We start from the raw sequence: 19,333 nt of genomic DNA, 5'->3' as shown, positions 1-19,333 counted from the left end.
CTTTTATTCTAATCTCAGTTGCACTGGTTTTCTTTGTGAAAAATCTATTTAATTTTATGTAATCAAAATTAGCCATTTTGCCTCCTTTAAGCCTCTTAAACCTCCCTTCTTTGATCATGAATGCTTCCCCTATCCATAGGTTTGACAGGTAATTTCTTCTATACTCCACTATTGCTAATGATTACCTTTCTCAATCATGTACCTTGAACTTATTTTGATATACAGTGTGAAATGTCGGGCTATACCTACTTTCTGCCAGACATTTTTCCAGTTTTCCTAACACTTTTTGTCAAATGATGAGTTCTTCCTCCAGTGCTTGGGATCTTTGGGTTTGCAAGTACTAGGTTATTGTGCTCATTTGTTTCTGTATACAGGACAGTTTTTCATATTTAAAACTGAATTCTTTGAAATTTTAAGTCCAAGCATTGAAAAAACAAAATGATTAGTTTTTCTGAATCTTTTCATGTTTTTTAAACACTAGTATACAACACCAGTGTGTAATTTTTTTGCACATTTGGTAGCTCAAATGCAAAATTATTTTAACCTACATTAAAATACAATACATGGGAAACAATGGAATTCCATCATAAGTTTCTGAAAGCAAAAACTGAAGTTAATCTTTCCACTTTCATCTTTCATTCTATTATTACTGTGTATATTCATGTATTTGTCCATGAATTAGCTATCAAATACTTTCACTCCAAATAGTAACATACATAGTAACACTAAGTAAAAAGAATAAGGAAAATACAAGCAAGCAATGCACACTTTTCACCCAAGTGCTGGGAAGAGGGCCTATTTGATCATCGTCAGTCACTACCACGTAATTCTTGGTTTCTATCCCTGTGTGACTAAAAATGAAAGCTTTTAAAGTTTCCAATGTTTAATCTATATGATTAAATCTCACCATGGGTTTAGCTCCTTGAAATAACAGGATGTTGGGAACAGCTACAGTGCCAAATCTGGTAAAGAGACTGCTGTGCTAAGAAGCATCCAACACCAAAAAATGAAGAGATGGAAATGCTTGTGATGAAGAATTAAAATGTGGAGCCAAACAAGTGACATCAAGGGCTGTAAAATAAGACTAATATACAATCACTACTATTTGGTTTTTAAAATTCCATCAAGTCCTGTGAAACATTTAGAATTTGCAAAGTGAAACTTTCTAAGCCAGTAACATTTCTCTTCACAATTCACCTTTGGGATTTTGCACTCTCTGTATTATTAAAGTCCTCTTTAGGTGGTGGTCTTGTGGGCACAGCTTCAAGAACCACATTATATTCTTCTCCTTTATCTAGAATATTTGCTCCAAACATAATTAGAGAAAAAAAATGCTCTTTTGAATATTGCATTTAGAGCCTTCAAGTCCAGCATCACAACTGCCTATTGAGGTCTGAAATGTGCCTGTCTTTTGCCTCTTCTGGAATCACAGACATTACCATACATTTTAGTTCCCAGGGTTGCATTTCACCAGTGTTGTACTGATCTGCCTACCCAAGTTCATGTTCTTCTTTACTTAAATGGACAGCATGTGGAGTGAGATGTAGTTTAGTTTCAGTGTATCCCTGCTGTTCAGATAGTGAGCCTTCACTTTCCTCAACAAGGTCATGGGTCACAGGCCCCGGAGCCCCCAGGAACAGAGGCTACCACAGGAAGAACCATATGGCAGTGGTGAGGTGCTCCATTCTTCATTCTTAAAGAGGACCAATGACATCAAAAAGGTGATAATTTGACTTAAACATGAATTAGAGTTAAAAAGGCATATCACACAGACACAGACACATACACACAAACACATATTTGAAATAAACCTGAGGCAAACTGAGTCATGTTTTTCTCCTTTCAAGGTAACAGTTCATTAAAAGTGATGCACATAGCTATTAATAGAGTGGGTTACTCTGGCCCTCAGCAAAGCCAGGGACTCAGATGGTACAAAAATTATTGAGATGCAGGAAAGGAGGTGGTTGGGGTATTTAGGAAGCCTTACACTTGACTGCAGCTGAGGTGCAGATGACAATGCCCCTCTGACAATTAAGGTATGTTACTTGCTTTATGGATCTCAATTGCCTGTAGAAATCTTTGCTAGAAAATTGGAACCACCCCAATCAGGATCACCTGGTTAGCTGTCTCCATGAGGTGAGCAAACCACCCCTATTAATTTTTTAAAAGGACAGACAAGGGTGGAACAACTGTCCATTGGGGAAGGGCTAAGCCTTTTCATCAACAGGCAAATAAAACAGAGGTCCCAGGTTAAGCTGGTTAGCAAGTAAATGTGAATGATTGGAGGCATAGGAACAAATTATGGAATCATTTTAATAGTCCAGACAAAAGGTGATGAGGCCCTGAATTCTAGTGTGGAAGCTCTGTGATTATAGACAAAGGGAGAGAAAATAAAAGATACTGTTGAAGTAGAAAGAACAGGACTTGATAAATGATTCACAGTGAGAGGCAGAAGAGTCAAGGATGGTACTGAGGTTATGGATCTGGGAACACTAATCTTAAGAGCTGAAATAATTCTAATATCTCTCTAAAGAAAATAGATAGAAATGAAACGCTTAATATAACTTAAGTAAATTAATAGAAATAACTGCTCACTTCTTAGGCCTCTATGCATATAAATTTGTGTATGTGTGCGTGTGTGTGTGTGTGTGTGTGTGTGTGTGTGTGTTAATTCTATATGAAAGCATTGCTTCATTTGGGAAACCAAAGAGTATTTTCTTAGCTTCTGTGTCTGTCCATATCATTTTGAGCCAAAGAAAATGGAAACAATTAAAAAGGGTGAAGATAGGGAAATTTGTCACTAATCAATAATCTCTGAAGGCCATAGGTCTAGGGAAATTTCTTGAAACATAATAGTCACTCTTCAACAAGTTATTCAGAAGAATGACATCACTTAACTCAATGATGATAATAAAGTATTAGTCACAGGACATGGAGTTTTGATCTGTAAAACTGTTTTTTTTGGGGGGGCACATATTATACAGCCACAGCTCATTTTAAGTGTTTCCTTATGATTACATGAGGCTAAAATAATTTTCCAAATATTGTGTTCAACTCATCCCTTTTTCATATCTGATAGATGATCAAATGAGGCCACAAGTCTTATTCAGTTTAGAAAACTCAGTGGAAAATGAGTATTCTATAAGGGAATCATAAACTTTATAAATTAGGAGGGACCCCAATATCACATAGTCCAATTCATACCTGAACAGTAATTATACTTTCCCCACCCAGTGATCATTTATAGATCTCCACTTATGGGGTGCTCCCTATTTCCTGAGGCAACTTGTTTTACTTATGAACAGCTCAAATATTGTCACCACCATTCCCCACCATTGGTTTTAACTGAAATCTATCTTTGGTTTTTACCTTTTGCTACTTGTCCTGCCCTCTGGGGCCAGAAAAACAAATATCATTTCTAAATGATAACCTTTCAAAGACTTAAAATATAGTCATATATCATTCCCTAGGACCCCTTCTCAGCCTCTTGTTTCAACAATTCGGCTAGCAGCTGCTGTGAGGGTGAAAAACCAACAACAACCAGCTCACAGAATGCTGTAAGCCCAGGTCCTTTTGATCTGCTTTACTAAGGAAAGCAACGTTAAGGGGTTAACAGTCTCACTTTAATCCAGTATATAAATATCATTCACTTAGTTCAGGGGAAAAAGCCAGCACCCTGAACTTCAGAGCAAATACAAACAAATTACAAACATCAACAGACAGATCTTGTCTGATTCAAATCCCAATTCACAGTTACCAGAGTTTAACAAAGTCCCAACATCCCATTTACAAGCTGGAGGACTCTTAGCTACAACTGCCTGGAGTCTCCACATCAGCATGCTACCAACAATGAGAGCCCTGAGGAAATAGCTCTGTCTTCTCTTTTTATACAATTTCACACATCATCAAACATTGTCTGAATGACCAGAACTTAGGCTCCTTCGATTGGCTCTGGTGTTAGCACCTTCCTTCATTGGCCCCACCTTATTTACCAATTCACAACCACATAGGCCTAACACCTAATAGATAGGGGTTTGGGCCTGGGGTTTAGCTCCTAGTAAGACTCAGACACTGAATTAATCAAAGGAAACAAAGGCTAAACTCTTCAAGGATCCCCAATACACCTCCAAAAAATCTTTTCTTCTGGAGTCTAATTATCCTGATTTCCTTCAATTAATCATTTCATGGCCCAGTTCCATGTCTTCACACTATTCTGTTCACTCCTCTCCACCCCCCCTTCTTTTTTCAAAATTATCAATGTTCTTTCTTAAATGTAGTGTTCAGAAACTAGTATAGTAGTGTAAGAGTAGGCCCGATAAGGTCAAAATCTCTTGTTCTAGGTGGACATTTTGTTTCTTCCCATTAACTTTTTTGACAGTCTTGCCATGCTATTGATCTATGTTGAAGTCTTTTTCACATGATCTGTATTCTAATCTTGTCTGCCCCATTGTGAGCTTCCGCAGTTCATTCTTGGAAGTCAAGTTAGGCCTTTATGTGTACCTCTATTAAATTCAGCAGCCTAGGCTTGTTGCATTGTTCCAGTCTGCCAATATTTTTTTGGATCCCAATTTTGTTATCCGGTATGTTAGCCATCTTTCATAGGTTTCTGTCATCTGCTAATGTGTAAGCATTCCATCTCTTCTGATATGCGAGTTATAAATAAAAACTATGGAATAGAACAAGGCCAGTGACAGATTTTTATACCAGGATTAATTCACCAATCAACAGTCTTCAGATCTGGTCTTAATTACTTTTCCATCTTCTTACCTGTGTTAGCATCACACATTCTATGCCCTTCCATCCTATTCACAGATATTAAGAGAGATTTTGCTAAATGTCCCATTGAACTCAAGAAATCTGTATCTTATGAGAGGCACGGTGGCTAGAGAGCTGGACCTGGAATCAGGGAGATCCAAGTTTCAATCTAGACTCTTACAATTATAGTTATGTGATCATGTGCAATCCACTTAACCTCTCTGAGACTCAGTTTCCTTACATGTAAAGTGAGAATGATAATAGCATCTACCTCAAAGGCTTGCTGCAAACACACATACACACACACACACACACACAAGATAATGCAGGTAAATGCTTCACAAAACCTTAAGTGCTATATAAATCTGAGTTATTAGTATATGTAGCATTCCCCTGATCTTCAAGTTTAGTAACCCTGTCAAAAATCTGTCAAAGTGGTTTCTGATGTTTTATACATCTTTAATAAATGGGATAATATTCCCTGAACTGGTGTTCTAAAGAAAGCTGACACTTAAAAAAACTGATTGTGACATATCAATCAAAATTTCTTGTACAGTTTTGGAAAATATAGTATCCAAAGAGATTTAAATGAATCTGATCTTTAAAACTGCCAGATGGCTGTAAGAAAATATCAGATGTTTTATTGAAAGCCTTCAGAGATTTAATCTGGCTTTGAAAGCTATTAGTATTTATAAAGTAATATATCCCAATTGCAAAAAAAAGAACTTTATTAGATGAGATATAAAAGCAAACATTTCATTGATTTTATTTAAAAATGAGCTTTAGTGACTTTTGTAACTAAGCTACATATATATTTTTAAAATGTATATGCCCGTATTCATGTACTTATACAATGAAAACTCCCAAATGGCAAGGACTATTACATTTTAGTCTTTACATATCCAATATTAAGCATAGTGCCTGCCTCCTAATAATTCAAGTGCTTGGTGAGTGGAATGGAATATATTCTTATCATGATTAATAACACACTTTTATGGAGTAACCAAAAGACCATATAGTGATGTTTGTAGTCAAGGTATAATCCTCAGATTTATTCCATGAAGGGTGTATAGAAATAACTCAGGTGCGATTCAAATATAATTGACCTTGCTTGTCTTGTCTGATCAATGACCTCAGAGTTGATTGATGTTTATAGAACGTTTTTTGGAAGATGGAAGAACAAATAGAACAAAATGAATTAAATGGCACATTAGAGATCATCTAACCTAAATCCACTTATTTTATAGAAGAGGAAACTGAGGCCTAGGGAAATTAAATAACTTACTCAAAGTCACACGATTAGGCATTATACAAGCTGGGAGGTGAACCAATTTTCTCTGATTCCAAATGCAGTTTTTTCCCTTTATACTATGAGTTTATAGAGAAGAAGGGCCCAGTTTCTTTTTAGTTTCACAATTTTAAATGGTTACATCTTAAACTGAGACATATGACTCAGGATGCATAAGGAAAAACATGCTACATTTCAAATTAACTAAATCTAATATTTACATTTGTTGAATACCAACCATATTAGAATATAGCTTTTTTTAACATGGTAAAACCAAAATCTTTTCTGGTAATCTTAAAATGTGCCAGTGAATTATGAATCTATTACATTTGTTAAATGGTCCTGACAAAATATAGAAACACATTTTTGATGACTTCCCAAGTTTCAATTTGAAATAAAAATTAAACTGAATGATACATTTACAGGATTATTTTGTTTATTCCAGAGAGCTTATTTCATTGAAGAGTTGATTTAGCAAGGAAATGAACCAAAGATGGAAGAAATAATTATACCAAATGAAGTAAGGGAGTTGATAAACCTATGGAAGGAGTTCATAGATTGTGGATGAGTTCATGCCAAGATGAGGCTTTCTACATATGTACTATACTCCTACCTTGCAAGGCTCACTTAGGGGACTTCCTGAATGTTTCCTTCCTATAAAAATATCATGGAAACTAAAGATCATATACAAATCATATAAAAATCATATAACTTTTTCCACCTCTCTCAGCCAGTAGTACAGCTAATTCTGGAACATTTTCCTTCCAGATCCTAGCACAGCTTATTGGGGATGTGTGGTGTTGTCAGGAGTGGTTAAAATAAGTTTCTATCTCCCTTGATCTCGGGCAATAAAGTCCAGTGCTGGGAGGTGGGAGGACACAGAACTTTGTAGCCTGGTTTGATGATGCTAGGTTTAGTTCCTAATGGAAAAGACCTGTAGGGAGGCAAACAAGCTCATTGCCTACTGAAAGTTAAACTATGTATATTTGAGTGTCCTAGAGGACAGAACTGTATTTCCACTAAGTATAATCCAGAATTTCTGAGTGTAAATGAATGTCAATATCCCATATATCTAAAAAACCAGCATAAACCATTTGAAGATATTCTTATTTCCTATATCCTATTTTCTTTCCTCTTTCTTTGCCTTTCATGAGTAATGTTAAAGGCATTCCTTTTATTCAATAAGTTACCATGGAGATTTAGGGGAATAATAATAATTTACTGCCTAAAAGGTAGCAAGAAATATTATAGAAATATCTCCAGAATGAATTATTCTTGGTTTGGCTGTGAATGGAGAGGGCTACTTCTGTGGTAGTATGGCATCTCAATACAGCACTTAGGAAGCCTAATTAGGGCATCGTATTATTCTCAGCATTTGGTGAGCTTTACTGAAATCACATCCAACTTCCCCTGCTTTGCTTTCACTAACCGTTAATGGGATTATGGCTTTAAAAACAGGCATGAAGGGAGTTGTCAGCAGGAAGATGTCGTGATGTTTCAACACAATGCCACTGGTAGCCAAGATAAAAGGGAGTTGCGAATCTTCCCAGTTCCTTCATCTTCTAAGATTAATCAGAGTAAATGTTTGAGTTACCAGTTAGGTCCTTGGGGCCTAAAGTTTATACTGCTTTAATCTGTCATTTCTCCTAAAGAAGAGTGGTCTTTAAGAATATGGAATGATTTATGACTTGAGACACTTAAAATGCTGTGATTTGGTTCAGAAGCCTCAAATCCAATGGACCTTTAAATTATAAAGCAATTATATTCAAAATGCTACATAAACTTTAGAAGCAGTGTGGTATTATGGATAGCATGTTGGAGACAGGAAGATAAGGGTTCAAATCCTGTCTCTGACACTTTCTAGCTATGTCACCCCAAGCTAGTTACTTAACCTCTGTGTCACTCAAGACTTCTCCATTAACTCATAGAAAAGTTGAAAGTTGCCTTGGTGGAGAGTTGTTATTGTTTTTAGTCATTTTTCAGTCATATTCATCTCTTTGTGATCCCTTTGGGGGTTTTCTTGGCAAAGATACCATGCTAATTAAATCAAAACAAATTCCTCTAGTATAGAATATAATCAGTTTTGGTCAAGGTAATTACCATAAAGATACAACGCATTCCATAGTATTTTAATACATTTAAAAAAAATCTCTTTTTCCACCCCTGAGTTTATAGCTCTGTGATATGTGCTGGTTATTTCTTCCCAGAAGCACTAATACCTACACTGTTTTTGAGGTCCTTAAAGTTTCATTCTAAATGTTTAATAAACATGTTATCTCTTGCCTCTGAACCTTGTTCTATTAAATACTGTCAAAAAGTATTTATCACATTGGATATTTTACAAATTCCTGAGTAAATAGTTATTTACCACATATGTTATGAAATTCAAGATATATTAGCTAGGGGGTTACTCAATTTGAACATCCAAAAATGCTTGTTATAGTTAGTAGGTCAGAGCATAATAATTTCTACAGTATTTTTTAAAAGTTTAATTACAAGAAAGCCATTTTTGACACATGGACTGTGTATCTTGCCATTGCAGGAGATACCAGACCCCATAGAGTATAAATGAAATATTTCTTAACTACCACAAACACACATATATCTAAACAATCCTTCTACTTCTAATAGTCTAACAGAATAGTACTTCTAAGAAGAAGAGGAAGTTTGATGTGATTTAGAATAGTCCATTCTAAAGTTTTGGATGTATTATGCTCCCTCAACTGGGTATGCAAGCATACCTGGATTGTTACCTTCAGGAAAAATATTTACATCCTTCCCAAACATGCTTTAGATGGGATCTATGGTGAAATGGTTCATTTATGCAACTTCAGAGTACAGGTTGTAATTTATTTTTAAAGTGTGGGGCATTGGGCTATGGAAGACACATTTCTCTTCTGGGGACATTGGAAGCTAGTGACTCTAGGCCTAGTGAGGAGTGCAAAGGCAAGTTAATCCTGGAGGACCTTAATTAGAGAGCTCACCTAAAACCTTAAAGATCTAAGTCTGAAACTGGGTAGTTTTCATTTCTGTTGTGTCCAACTCTCCACCACTTTATTTAAGGTTTTCTTGGGAAAGATACTGGGGTAGTTTTCTGTTTCATTCTCTATCTTATTTTATAGATGTGGAATTGAGGCAAACAAGATTAAGAGACTTGCACAGGGTCACACAGTTAGATAGTGTCTAGGGCCAGACTTGAACTCATGAAGATGAGTCTTCCTGACTCCAGGACTGGCATTCTATCTACTACACCACCCAATTGCTCTTATATGCTACTTTAGCTTTATGTATTATTTTCAGACTCATATATATTCTTTTCCTTTAACAGTAAAACTTGGAAAATGTGTGGCATCAGGGGTAAAGAAGAGAACAGAAAAAGAATGCCAGACACAGATAAGGAATTAGGTCAATGGGGGTAAAAGACAGGGAAAATGTGAGGGTGTGCTGGAGGCAGCTCAAAAAAGCTTAGTTAGCATTTGCACCTCAAGAATGGCAACTGCTATAAATCAACGCTTCATTGGTTTTCCTCTGGATTGTTCATATTTAAGAAATTGGAGGAAAATGATAATAATGCAAATTAAAATTAAATGTATGATAAACATACTTTTCCTCTGCCTAGAAGCATGATTCTTAGAGGTATTAGCATATCTCTAGGTAAAGGCAATTTAGCATTTGGCAGAAATTTCTCAGAACCCAGAGAGCCAAGCAAAGAAATAAAAAGAGGAATAGGCCTAGGCCCTAAAATTGGAATTTGGAGGAAGGGGAAAAAGGAGGAGAGTGAGAAAGAGGAGAAGTGGAGTAGAGAAGAAGAGGAAAGCAAAGAGGAGGAAGAGGAGGAAAGAGAGGAGGAGGAGAAATAGGAGAAAGAGAAGAAAATCAGAAGGAAAGGAGAAAGAGAAGAAGAAGAAGAAGAAGAAGAAGAAGAAGAAGAAGAAGAAGAAGAAGAAGAAGAAGAAGAAGAAGAAGAAGAAGAAGAAGAAGAAGAAGGAGAAGAAGAAGAAGGAGGAGGAGAAGAAGAAGGAGAAGAAGAAGAAGGAGAAGAAGAAGGAGAAGAAGAAAGAGAAGAAGGAGAAGGAGAAGAAGGAGAAGAAGGAGAAGGAGATAGAAGGAGAAGGAGATAGAAGGAGAAGGGGAAGAAGAAGAAGAAAATGTTCTCATTTCCAGGAGTCATGACAGCAGAGGAAGCAGTAAATCACTTTAACTGTCCTATACTAACCTCCAAACAACCATAAAATAGAGCCCCCAAACAAATGCTATAATAGCAGAATCAGCAAAAGGACAGGGTGAAACAATTTTTTAAACCAAGAAACCTGAAAGGTTGGCAAGAAAGGTCTGTCTCACACAGGTGAAAGGAGAGCATAGTGCAGGATGGGAAGCATCCAAGGAGGCCAGTAGCAAGCTCCACCTCAGCAAACCAGAGGGAGATCCAGAGCCCCAGAGTGGTGAAGCAGGCGAATACCAACCGAGATATTCCACCTGCCTTAGCATAGCCAGGGGGGAAACTGGAGACTCCAGCTCCAAGAACCACCTCATGCTTCAGTGTACTCCAGGTAAACAGACATCCTTCAATAGTGAGACCTACACATGCTGCAGCCTGCCCTAGACAAAAAGGCAGCCTCCAGAGGCCAGTCCACCACATGCTTCAGTGTAGCTATGGGGAAATGCAGAAACATGCCTCAGCACATGCCAGGCACTACCACTAGGATGCTATTTCTGCACCAGGTAAGCTGCTGGACCCTTATGGCCTCCAGATGTGCCAGCCAACCCCCAAACACCTGTCTCAGCACAGCAGCACACACAAGGGTCCTCTGTGGTCCCTAGGGCAACATAGTACCAGGTAAATAGCCAGGGTCTGCAGCCACTAGCACAAAAGCCTGAGACAGTACCCCTTCTCTCCCAGGTACAGAGTTCAAATTGAAAAGAAAAGAAAAAAGGTACCCCCCAAAAGATAAGCAAAAAACAAAAAAGAATCTGATCATAGAAAGTTATTATGATGACTGGGAAGACCAAGACACAAACTCAGAAGACGACAAAAAAGTCAAAACAACTATGGGCAAAACCCCAAAGAATAATGGAAAGTCATCTCAAACCCAGAAAGAACTTATGGAAGAACTCAAAAAGGAGCTTAAAATCATATAAAAGAGATAGAAGAAAAATAGGAAACAAAATGAGAGTGAAGAAAGAGAATTATGAAAAAAGAGTTAGCAGTTTGGAAAATTGTTTAAAAGGTAGAATTGGCCAAATGGAAAAAAGACATGCAAAAATCCACAGAAGAAAACAACTCCTTAAAAATACAATTGGCCAAATGGAAAAGAAAGTAAAAAAGCTATTTGGGGAAAATGAAACCTTAAAAATGAGAATTGGGCAAGTGAAAATTAGTGCCTCTATTAAACACCAAGAATCAATAAAACCAATACAAAAGAATGAAAAAAAGCATGAAAATGTAAAATAATTTATGGGAAAAGCAACTGACCTAGAAAATAGATCCAGGAGAGATAATATCAGAATCATTGGACTACCTGAAAGCTATAATCAAAAGGAAAACCTGGTCAGCATCTTTCAAGAAATTATCAAGGAAAACTGCCCTAATATCTTAGAACCAGAGGGCAGAATAGGCATTGAAAGAATCCACTGATCATCTCAGTAAAGAGATCCCAAAATAAGAACACCAAGGAACATTACAGCCAAATTTCACAGCTACCAGGCCAAGGAAAAGAAAAACACTATAAGTGGCCAGAAAGAAATAATTCAGATATTGGGGAGTCATGATCAGGATCACCCAGGACTTGGCAGCTGCAACATTAAACAATTGAAGGTCATAAAGAACATGATATTCTGGGAGTCAAAGGAGCTGGGAATACAACCAAGAATCACTTACCTGACAAAATTAAGCATAATACATCAAGGGGAAAATGGTCATTCAACAAAATAAAGGATTTCAAGCCTTTATAAGGAGAGGACCAGAAATAAACCAAAAATTTGACCTCTGACTTCAAGATCCAAGTGAAGCACAAACAGGTAAAAAGGGAAAGGGAAACACAAGGGATTCAACACAGCTAAACTGCCTGCATCCCTATGTGGGATGATGATACTTATAACTCTTAAAAACTGTATCACTATCAGTAGAGATAGAAGGAATATACATAGAAAGAGGGTATGCGTATAAGGTGTATTTGAGGGAATGACATAAAAAATTAAGGAATGAGAAAGAGGAGTACAATGGATGCAGAAGTAAGGGAAAGGTAGAATGGGGTAAATTATCTCACATGAAGGGGCAAGAAAGACCTATTATAGTGGAGAGGAAGATGGGAGGGTGGGCAGTGGGCATCACCTGAACCTTACTCTCATCAGTATTGGCTCAAAGAGGGAATATACACAATCAGTTGAATTTATAAATCTATCTTACTAATAGGGAAGTGGGAAGGGAGGAGATCAAGTAAAGGGGAGTGGGAACTGACAGAAGGGGAACAGGTAAAAGAGCTGGTAGACAGAAGCAAAATACTAGTGAGGTAGGAAAGGGTGAAAGGAGAGAGAAGAGAAACAGGAGGAAGAATAAGATGGAGGTAAATACACAAGTAGTAATCAACTATGAATGTGAATGGGATGAACTCTCCCATAAAATAGAAGTGGATTGCAAAGTAGATTAAAAATCATAATCCTACAATTTGTTGCTTATAAGAAACATGCTTGAAGCAAAGAGATAAGGGTCTAGAGCAAAATCTATTATGCCTCAGCTGAAATAAAAAAAAAGCAGAGGTAGCATTCCTGATCTTAAACAAGTAAAAGCAAAAATAGACCTAAATAAAAGAGATAAGGAAGGAAACTACATCTATTTAAAAGATACCACAGACAAAGAAGCAATCAAATTAGAAAATCAAGGAATAGTCTGCCTGTCATATCTATGAGGTGGGGAAGAATTCATGACCAAACAAGAGAGGGAGAGCATTGTGAAATGTAGAATAGACAATTTTGCTCATATTAAATTGAAAAGCTTTTGTACAAACAAAGCCAATACATCCAAGATTAGAAGGAAAGCAGAAAGCTTGGAAATAATCTTTACAGCAATTATCTCTGATAAAGGTCTTATTTCTCAAATATATAGAGAACTGAGTCAAATTTATGAGAAAACCATCCATTTGCAATTGAGAAATGCTCAAAGGATATGCACAGGCAGTTTTCAGGTGAATGAAATCAAAGATATCTGTAGGCATATGAATAAAGAAGTGCTTCAAATAACTTTTGATTAGAGAAATGAAAATTAAAATGACTCTAAAACACCACTTCACAATAATCAGATTGGCTAATATGACAAAAAAGGAAAACAATACATGTTAGAGAAGATGTGAGAAAATTGGGACACTAATGCACTGTTGGTGGAGTTGTGTACTGTTCCAACCATTCTGGAGAGCAATTTGGAACTGTGTCCAAAGGACAATTAAACTGTGCATACCCTTCAATCTGGCAATACCACTATTTGGTCTGTATCCCAAAAAGAATTTTAAAAAAGGGAAAATGATGTACATGCATACATATACATAGCAGCCCTATTTATGGTGGCAAAATATTTGAAAGTGAGGGATGTCCATCAATTGGGGAATGGCTGAACAAGCTGGGGTGTCTGGCCTGCTGAATCCTTTTCAGGAGTGCTTGACATTTGAGAAAATCCAAGATTAGAAGTGCTTCCTTCATTCCAGTGTGTGTGTGTGTGTGTGTGTGTGTGTGTGTGTGTGTACTTGAACAAACAAAAGTTATTACTGTTGAATTACAGTGAAGCCCCCAAAGAAATACATATCTAGAGCCCATAAATCATTTTATTATGAATTCTTTTGAGTCTTTATTAAATTCCTTCCTTTATCCACTTTATACTGCAACAGATCCTTAATTTTTTCATTATTTTTCTGTTGGAGATTCAGGGAGTAAAGAAGCTGACAATAAGGATTTCCTTAGGTAGCTATCTCAAGATCATCCTGAAAATCCTCTAATTCAATAATAAAACATATGCTAGGTTATGTCCATAGTTTTCCTGAAATGAAAAAAAAATGTATGTGATGATTTGATGAAGTCAGAGAACACAATGTTAAATAAAGACCAATGCATAAAAATGTATCTGCAATGAATGGCTTAAATGGAAAATGGAATTTGAAGATACTGGTCATAAATCATGTTTCTGATAACAAACATGCCACTGGCAGGCATCAGGGTCCCCAGTATTTTAATTCAGAAGGTCATTGCTTTAATGCTTTTCATTGAAACCAAAAAAGTATTCAAATTGTTGAGCATTTCTCCATTTATTCTTTGTATTCAATTAAAATAAAATATCCAAAATTGTTTAATGGCTTTTGTAATTAAATCAAAACACAGAGAAAACTTTAGTTAAATAACAATGTACATGCTGTATCCGGCTTCTTCCCATCCTAAATGTGGATCATATGAAAGCTGCCCTACATTTAAGGCATATTCTGTGTCAATATCCTTTGAAAATGACTTATTGAGAGGCCTCAATAATGGTTCTTTCACTATATCAACGAGAACAGAAAATAATTCAAAGGAAGGTATTAATAACAAGGAAAATACTATGATACACACAGAGATACATTCTCCCACAGAGTATCACACCATGGGTAAAAAGAATACTTATTGAAAACACATCTGTCCAGGGAACATGTGTTGCTGTGAAATACATGTAGTTATGGCAACTCACATTCCTAGGGTGGCATCTCTGTGTGAATACTTTTCTGTCTCCTGTTTTCTGCTACTGTTTTATTCTCTAAAAATTTGCTCATGTTATGTTATTCTAGTGATATCATTGAATAACAAATTGGTTTCTCTTCTACTGCGTACTACTAAGATTCTCTGTTGGTCAGTTGTCTCTACCATATTGGCATAGGCAGACGTCTTTGGCCTACTCTCTGCTAGATCTCAAGCTTTCATTCACTGATTCTGTGGTGAATTGTAACTATCATGCTGAAAGCAGAGTGCAACCCAGCATGGGCCATCCCAGGACAGACCAGACCGGGAATCATCTGGAGCAGGCCTTAGGGCCATGAATCACTGAGCTGTAGCAGTTAGCAGACTTCTCAACCCACCAATACCAAAGACCACAGGGCAGATTAGTGGGAAAATTGCTGGATCAGGGTGAGAGCTGTCCTTCCCCAGCCCTGGGGGCAGCAGAGGTGGTGGCAGTGGCAGTGGCAGCAGCAGGAAGCTCATGTGGCTGCTTCCAGAGCTCCAGTGTCAGCCGCTTCCAGAGTCTCTGGCCCATATGGTGGGAGGAGGCAAGTGGCAAATCAGAGTGGGAGTGCAGGGAGTGCAGGGAGTGCTTTGCTGGTGCAGAGGAAGGGTTCTCTTGCTTTGCTCTATTTGGATCAGGGTTGCAGTCCTGGTGGGTGGTTTTTGGGGGAGGAGGAGTGCTTGGATCCCAGTCGCAGTTCTGAGTGGCAGGTCCAGGGAGAAGAGAACTAGCACTGAGCTTGTGGTCACAGTGGAGGGGGGGTGCCCTTCTCACAGTTTTAGGGCAGAAACTCACGGAGCAGAGCTCAGGCCTGGAGAGTAGTAACCACACCTCTTCTTAGAGCATCCTAATTTGGAAGAACTGAAAACTTATAGATCCTTTGAAGTATCTCTGAAAACAGCTGCAGAAAAACCTCTGAAGTTTGGGACATTACACCCTACGCATTAGAAGCAGAACCCTGCTCTAACAAAGAGTTAAACATTAAGCAGTAGACAAGGAAAATGAGCGAAGAACAGAAAAAAATTCTGACCATAGAAAGTTACTATGGTGAAACAGCAATGAGATACTCATAGCAGCAGCTATGAATATGCATACATTCTCCCAGGGTTGGTTCACAAAATATAATAAACTCTCTTCCTCCAACAAAAAAAAAAAACAAAATATTTATTTGGAACATTACTATTAGGATACCAGAAGGCAAGATTTAGCAAAGTACTCATTGCCAATCCAGGAAGTGCCCACATCACATGCATTCTCTCTTTCTAGCCTCCCTGCAAGAAAGTTCCCCTAGGCAAGTTCTGCCCCCTGCTGATTTCTTTCTTTCTTTCTCTCTCTCTCTCTCTCTCTCTCTCTCTCTCTCTCTCTCTCTCTCTCTCTCCACCCACACCTCTCCTTCCAAGCAATACAATATAGACTGTTTCTAATAAAAGACTTGACACTTGATTGGCTTAGTGCTGAGAAGCTTGGAAATCAGCACTTAAGTAGAAAGATGTGAAAATGCCTGTGTCCCAGAGTCTAATTGGCTCTGTGTCAGGGCTCCATATGAGGCCTATTAATGGGTGGGGAAGATATTGTATCCCATTGACCTTAAATATGGTGACAAGGAAGATCAAAACACATGCTCAGAAGAAGACAATAATGTCAAAGCTCCTATATCCAAAGCTTCCAAGAAAAATATGAAATGGTCTCAGGCCATGGAAGACCTCAAAAAGGATTTTGAAAATCATGTAAGAGAGGTAGAGGGAAAAAAATCTGGGAGCAGAAATGAGAGTGATGCAAGAAAATCATGAAAACAAGTCAACAGTTTGGTAAAGGAGACACAAAAGAATACTGAAGAAAATAACCTTAAAAACAGAGTAAGCCAAATGGTAAAAGAGGTACAAAAAGCCAGCAAGGAGATGAAGGCCTTAAAAGGTAGAATTGACCAAATAGGAAAAGAGGCATAAAAATTCACTTAAGAAAAAAAAACAAACCTCCTCAAAAAGTATAATTGGTCAAATGAAAAAGGAGGTACAAAATCTCAACGAAGAAATTAATTGCTTAAAAATTACAATGGAGTAAATGGAAGCTAATGATTTGATGAGAAATCAAGAAAGAGTTAAAAAAAACAAAAGAATTAAAAAATAGAAGACAATGTGAAAAAGCTCATTGGAAAAACAAGCTACCTCTAAAATTAATCTAGAAGAGATAATTAAGAAACTGTTGGATTGTGTGAAAGCCATTGATTAAAAACAAAAGAACCTAGAGGTCAACTTTCAAAAAATAAACAAGGAAAACTGTCCTGATATCCTAGAACCAGAGGGCAAAATAAAAATTGAAAGAATTCACTGATAACCTCTTGAAAGAGTGCCCAAGAATTTCCAGAATCAAGGATAATACATTGCAAGAAGCCAAAAAGAAACAATTCAAGTGTCATGGATGCACAGTCAAGATAATACAATATTTAGCATCTTGTACATTAAAGGACAAGAGGGCTTGGAATACGACATTTTAGAGGGTAAAAGATCTAGGATTAGAACCAAGAATTATCTACCCAGCAAAACTGAATATAATTCTTCAGTGAAAAAAATGGATATTAAATGAAATAGAGGATTTTCAAGCATTCTTGATGAAAAACCAGAGCTGAATAGAAAATCTGACTTTCAAATAGAAGACTCAAGAGAAACATAAAAATGCAAACAGGAAAGGGAAATGGCACGGAATTTAGTACAATTAAACTTTTACCATTCCTATTTGAGAAGATGATATTTGTAACTTATAAGAACTTTCCCATTATTAGGGCAGTTAGAAGGGTATATAGAGACAGAAGGTACAGAATATGAAGTGATGCTAACTAAAAAATAAAAATAAAATAAAATGAAAGGGTGAGAGTGTAATGTACTGGGAGAAAGGAAAAGGGAGAAATAGAATGGGGTAAATTATCTCACACAAAAAAGGCAAGAAGGGGAAGTTGAAGGGGGAGTGAGTGAGCTTTACTCTCACCAGAATTGGCTGAAAGAGGGAATAACATACACACTCAATTGGGTAAAGAAATCTATCTTACCATACAAGAAAGTGGGAGGGAGGGGACAAAAGAAGGGGGGTGGTTATAGAAGGAAGGGCAGATTGGGGGAATGGGTTTATTAGAAGGAAAACACTTTAGAGGAGGGACAGAGTGAAAGGAGAGAGAATAGAATAAACAGGGGATGGGGAATAGGATGGAGGAAAATACAGTTAGCAATAGTAAATATGAAAAAAAAATTTAAATAAGTTTCTCTGATAAAGGCCTCGTTTCTCAAACACATGGACAACTGAGTCAAATTTCTAAAAATGAGTCATTCCCCAAATTGATAAATGATCAAAAAATATGAATAGTTTTCAGATGAAATAATCAGAAATAGCTATAGCTGCATGAAAAATGCTTTATCTCACTATTGATTGGTGCAATGAAAATTAAAACAATTCTGAAGCATTATCTCATACCTATTAGATGGGTTAACAGGAAAGAAAAGGAAAATGACAAATGCTGTAGGGGATGTGGGGAAAATGAGACAGTGGTGTACTGTTGGAGTGGTGAACTGATTCAACCATTCTTTAGAGCAATTTGGAACTGTGGCCAAAGGGCTATAAAACCATGCATACCCTTTGACCTAGCAATACCACTACTATGTCTGTATTGCCAAAGTGATAAAAAAGGAAAAGGACCTATATGTACAAAATTTTTTATAGCAGCTCTTTTGTGGGGGCAAAGAATTGGAAACTGAGGGGATCAATGCCCATTAATTGGGGAATGGCTGTACAAAATTTGGTATGTGATTTTGATACAATACTCTTATGCTCTAAGAAATGTTGAGAATGATGCTCTCAGAAAAACCTGGATTTACATGACATGATGTAAAGTGAAATGTACTGTGTACAAAGTAACAGCAAAATTCTGAATTGACGGGTTGTAAATAACTTAGCTATTCTCAGCAATACAATAATCCAAAACAATTCTGAAGGGCTATGATGAAAAATGCTATCTATCCCCAGAGAAAGAACTGATAGTGTCTGAATGCAGACTGGAGCATTCTTTTTAAACTTTGTTTTTGTTGTGGAGTTTTTTTTTGTCTATGTTTTCATTCACCATGTGACTATTATGTATATGTTTTGCTTGATGACACATGTATACCCTATATCAAATTGCTGGTCTTCTCAGTGAGGTGGGGTGGGGAGGGAGAGGGAGATTTTGGAACTCAAAGTTCCAAAAAATTAATGGTAATAACTGTTTTTACAAGTTACTGGGGAAAACTAAAATCCTAAATTTTACATACACACACACACACACACACATTTGTTAAGAGATTTGGGTTTTTTAATACTAAATTTGGAGTGACATTTGATAAAATGAAGTAATCTTTTTCATCCACAGATGCCCACTTATTTCTATTTTTAAAGGAAGCTTTCTATCTAACAAAACAGTTTCCTCAGCCCCTCAGAGAATATTTTCTTTCATCTTTAGTGTTATAGAATCAGTGAGTCTTGAGAAAACACTCTAGGAGAAAACTGGATGTTATCTGCCAATTTCTTTTGTATGTTTC

General features: G+C 37.0%; 1 pseudogene; it reads right to left on the bottom strand.

Moving 5' to 3' along the window:
- Positions 1 to 646: 646 nt before the first annotated feature.
- LOC118836942 overlaps positions 647 to 19,333 on the bottom strand; it is a 61,391-nt pseudogene continuing 42,704 nt past the window's right edge.

Source organism: Trichosurus vulpecula, chromosome 2, assembly GCF_011100635.1.
Source record: "Trichosurus vulpecula isolate mTriVul1 chromosome 2, mTriVul1.pri, whole genome shotgun sequence".
NCBI classification, from domain to species: domain Eukaryota; kingdom Metazoa; phylum Chordata; class Mammalia; order Diprotodontia; family Phalangeridae; genus Trichosurus; species Trichosurus vulpecula.
This window is presented reverse-complemented; position numbering and strand designations above follow the sequence as displayed.